General features: G+C 41.2%; 1 long non-coding RNA gene across 1 annotated transcript; it reads left to right on the top strand.

Moving 5' to 3' along the window:
• The first annotated feature begins 712 nt into the window (after positions 1 to 712).
• LOC107278057 (uncharacterized) lies at positions 713 to 4,458 on the top strand. Its single transcript, XR_010737138.1, has 3 exons — positions 713 to 862; positions 2,892 to 2,947; positions 4,286 to 4,458. It is a non-coding gene; the product is annotated as an uncharacterized lncRNA (long non-coding RNA).
• Positions 4,459 to 5,280: the final 822 nt, after the last annotated feature.

Below are 5,280 nucleotides of genomic sequence, written 5' to 3'. Positions count from 1 at the left end.
CCAAAGAACCCATATTCCTCTAATTTCTGTGAGTAATCTATCCATAATTTTTGAGTGCAACCAAAGAAAATGGAATCTAGGTATCTTCATCTACCTTCAGAAAAATCCACACTAAATTATTCTACCCACAAATTAAATAATTGAAATACTAAAGTGGGAGAGAGAAATAATCCTTAAAATCATTCAAACCTTTTGTTCACCCACGTTTCTGCCCAACCCTCTCACCCTAGCTTAGTTTGCCACGACCTGGACCCACTTGGCAGCCACTCTGGCTCGTCCTCACCCTGTGCAAATCTTGCAGCCGACCAGAGACAGCCGAGAGAGAGAGATTGGCGCCGGCTGTGTACGACGCGTGGCCTCGACGTGGCAGCGCCGAACCGAGGCTTCACCTCCACCCATCTGCGTCACCATTCTTCACCCACCATCCCAGTACCGATCCAACCGAGGGAGGAAGCTCCAGCTCTCCCTCTCCACCTCTCTTTCGTCGCCGGCCGCCAAGAAGAGGGACATCGCCAACCGTCGTCGAGCCCTCTTCATCTCTAACTCATACTCGTTCCATTCTCATCTCACCATGACGAACAACTTTGGTTTTGATCCCATTCCATTTCATCTTCTACAGCAGCGGGAACGCCGCCATGTCATGGTCGCTCTAGAGCGCGCTCTGTGCACCGCCGCAGTGACATCATCGCCGTTCCCGCTTATCTGGACCAAGCCGGGCCAAGCTGTCGCGCCAGCGTCTTCGCCTCAACCTCCTCTCCATTTCCCCTCAAGAATCTCGAAGGATGGTGCTACGAGTGTGGAGATCGTCCACCGTCTTCTCCACCTCCGGTCACCGTCGCCGTTGCCGAATCCACCCCCTCCGGTGAGTACCAACCCAATTCCATGCATCAGTAGCATCTCTGGGGCCTCTCTAACCTCATGGACACACATGCATGATAGTTCTTGGAGCTGATTGAGCCATCGCCGTTCACCCGGAGGTTCTTGCCGCCGCCGAGCCGTTACACGAGCCGCCGTCATCAACCTAGCTACCCCAGCCATGTCTAGCATCTCGGTGAGCATCCTTCAGCCTGTAGAACATACATGTATGCACCCAATTAACCAATACATGATTGTAGAAGCACATGCATCACCCCCCGAAAACATCCTCCTTTCGGACTCGCCGCCGGCGTTACTCCGATGTCCACTGACCGAGAAAAGTAGAGGAATGGAATCGCAATAACATGATCTTCATTTTGTATTTTGGTTGCACCCCCAAACGAGCCATCGTTTGTCGCCGGTGAGCTCGAGATCGAGCTCAGCCATGGCTGTTCTGCCTCTGTGCATGAGAAAAGAAGTCAGGGACCTTGTTTCGAGAATTTAAACAACTATAAGGATTAATGTGCAACTTTTCAACTCACTGACATATGAGGCTAGGTCTGCGGGTTGATTCTTAGAAACCTCAGGGATCTTTTTGTATATTGATCTTTCACTGACAGTGGACCCCTTGGAAACAAAAATCTGAAATTATAAAAGGAAAGTACCTAAAACTTGTAAAATCCATATAAAATTAAATATAGCTCATTTTAAGATGATACAAATTTCTGTCAACTCACCAAATTGTGAACTTTAGTGTTATGGAATAAAAACTTGCACTCACAGTACAAATTTAGCCTCTAAAATTTATCCAAGTTAAATCACACATAAAGCATGCACAAATTTATAAAATGCATACAAAATTCATTTCAACTCATTTTGGAGCAAACTCAGTTTCTACAGATCCACCAACTTATGTTCTCCTATAAAGCAAAATGAAATAGTATACATACTATACATCGAATGCCTCTAAAACTATTACCTTTAAAATGACTAGTTTTACATAAGCTGAACTTTAGAAGTTTATATAAAATTCATCTTAGATCCTTTTTGAGTAAACCCAAATTCAGTAGAATCATAGGGTTGTGCACTTCAATGTTATAAAATAAAAAGACATACTTACAGTATAATGAAAACCCCTAAGTATTTAAGTAAGTTATAAGCAACATGGAGCATACCTTAAATTGTAACATTTGTAGAAAATTCATCTATAGTCTAAATGAAGTGAACCAAATTTTCTATAGAACCAGTAAGTAATATACTTCAACCTAGTAGAGTGAATTATAGCACCCTCTTACAGACCATGGCTCTGAACCTTAATTTGGTAGAATAGGTACTAAACACATAGTAGTGGTTAAACAATACATATGAAAAAGTATATATATGCTTGGTAGCTCCAAATAAATCCAAATAAAACTTGTTGAACCAGTGAAGGCATAGATCCATCCCCTTCCACCAAAACTTAGTATCCTTAACTCATATAATAATCTCCAGATTGATATCTTAAGTTTCTAACATAGAACATCCCCTAGCTTATAAAATGTGAAGTAAAGTAATTTGAACACTAAAATTTTATAAACTAAGATTAGATTAGTTAACTAAAATACTCATTTTATACAACACTAGCAAGTTAGAGCAAGTTCTGGACCTAAATCTCCAAAGCCATGTACACATAGGGACTATATGCCTAGAACACGTTAAAACTTGTAAAATACATAAATAATTCATATTAACTCTAAAAATTATGAAACCAAATGTGTTAGTCTTAGAAAACAAATATCTTCACCCCAGAAAACATAAACTTAATAAGAATCACCTTACAACAGCATTTCACAATAGTAACTAAGTAAATCCTACACTATACCGACGAAACTTCTAAAATTCATAACTCCCAAATAAAATGAGATAAAATAGAAATTCTTTCACCTAAATTCATTTTATACCAGTACCTGATCTCTGTGCACAAATCATGCATTTTAGAACATTTTGGATTTTTCGCATATTTCGGTGTTTAATTGCATAACGTATACTTTGTATAGATGATTGCTTAATCGGTGAAGAAGTGATTTAGGTGCTGACATTTTCCTGATTCAAGGCAAGTCCCACCTCCCTCTCTTTGATCACTTTGAACCTATCTTTTGGAGGTTATTGAAAATGTTTGCAAATCTTGCATGTCGATTGTACACTAATAAATTAAAATTTTGTTAAACTTGTTAGATAAACTCCTATTATTTGCATTATCACCTTAACTCCACATATATCCATATTCCTCATTCCTAACCTTAGGAACAATATGGCTATACCACTTTATATATGAGTTTTGGTGACACTAGGTTACTATAAAGCTTAGCCATGCTTAGAATGGTCTTCCTTGTCATTATGGGCTCATTTCAAACATGAAAATTGATTTTTAATTAATCTGGACAAAACTTTAATACTTGTGATTTTGATAAATAAAATGGTGGAAAACATGGATTTTAGGTTTGGGCCTCAAGTGGTGCACATATGGTGATTAGTTGTGTACCGATAGGGGGAGAGTGCGCCCAAACCGACCTAAGGACTTCACTCAATATCAGTTCATTTCGTATACAGTACAACCACATGTGCTAGTATGGGATAGCCCAAGCTTAGTAAATTATTTATGGTTTAGCCTTACATTCTGGTAGGCCGGTGTGTATGAGTTCGGATAACTCAGAGGAACTTCCTATTTACCCCGACGTGGTAGTTTAGGTGACTAAGTCTGTCCAATACAACGGTATTGTGCCACGTGGGTGGGTTCCCGTTGTGTCCGCCACCACGGCGTTAAGTTCAAGGCGTGGGCCCGCCACTTAACGGTTCTAGGTCATATTTCCAGTATGACTAGGATGGAGGAACACGTATCGTGCTGGTGTAAGGCTAAATCATGAATTTTGGAAAAGCTTTGTTGCGGGTAATAAATCGGGTACTTATGTATCGCGTGCCATGCTCTTGCATGATTATTATTTCGCATCATGTGGGTAAAGTGTACAAACTCTGCAGAGTTAAAACTAATCGATTAGCCGTGCTCGCGGTCATGAGCGGCGTGTGGATATGTATTGAGTATAGACTTGTGTTTATTCTCCTAAATGCTGAAATTTACCTTCAAATTGTGATGAGATTTGAGAATGATCTCCTTGCTGCCATGGATGGCAATGAGGTGAATATTTATACATGATTAATGCCTACTTTGATGCCCATATGCTAAGTACTAGCTTGCTGAAATTTTATTTGAAAGCAAATCCGTTTTGAATGTGTTTTATGCAAATAAAACTTGCTTTATGCTAAAAAGAACCATACTATGCCTTCCTTGATTATATACCTTGCAAGTAGGGTGTTAGGCTTGTCTTGGTGCTTGCCAGTACATTATTTCTAATAATGTACTGACTCTTGCTGTTGAATTAACTTTTGCTTGCAGGATTTAGACTTAGTCTTTGAGTGATGCGGGTTATCGACTGCTTCTTCTAGGACTTGAACATAATGGGTAAACCCCTAGTCGGTGTGCTTGTGGATTGGGTAGACAAGCTTCCGCTGTTCTATTATTTATTTGGCCGGTCGGCCAATGTAACTAAAGTAGATGCTTTCATCTTATTTGTGTTTGCTATGTATAATCATGCTTGAGATGAAAGTGTGAATCTAGTGCACATCCTGGGAACTAGATTCACATGAGTATGAGTTAGAAATATTTGAGATGTTGTAGAACTTTAGCCATTTTTGTCAAGTCTCCTGAATGTGTAACACATCTGGTCGCCGCCTTCGAGTGGTTTGACGGGCACATCTCAGGCTGAAGTTGACTGGCAAGCTAAAGGCCTAGCAATATCTCCAATATTCCTCTCTCGAGGCGTCGGATATTTCATTATGCTTGTTTGATGACTTGAATTATTCACTTCATCTCTCAATTATAATGGAAGGTCCGGAGAGCCTACGACAGCCCGCTCCGCCGGCCGCCGCCTAGCTTCTTCTCCGTGCGCTCGCCCGCCCGCTGGGCCAGCTCTGCCCCCGTCGCGCCCGCTCTGCCGGCCACCGCCCCTGCTCCGCCGCTGACCGCCTCTCCCCCATCTGTCGCCACGCTTGCTCGAGAGAAGAGAAGAGAAAATGAAAAGAAAGAGGAGATGTGGGGCCCACATCATTTTCTCTCACTGACATGTGGGCCCCACATTTTATTTTATTTGTGCTGACTAGGATGCCACGTCAGCGAAACTAGGCATCAATGCTGCCATGGGATCTAAATTAGACGGTTTTGTATAGTTTAGGGGTGAAGATTTCTAGTATGTGGATAAGGGATGTCAAAAAAACTCTGTGTAAAGTTGAGGGACGGCAGGTGAACTTATTCCTATATGTCCCATCATGTAATGTACTCCCTCCGTTTCATAATGTAAGTCATTCTAGCATTTCTCATATTCATATTGATGT

The sequence above is a fragment of the Oryza sativa genome, chromosome 10 (genome assembly GCF_034140825.1).
Source record: "Oryza sativa Japonica Group chromosome 10, ASM3414082v1".
Classification (NCBI taxonomy): Eukaryota; Viridiplantae; Streptophyta; class Magnoliopsida; order Poales; family Poaceae; genus Oryza; species Oryza sativa.
The sequence above is the reverse complement of the archived record's forward strand: the minus strand, read 5'-3'. Positions and strand labels throughout refer to the sequence as shown.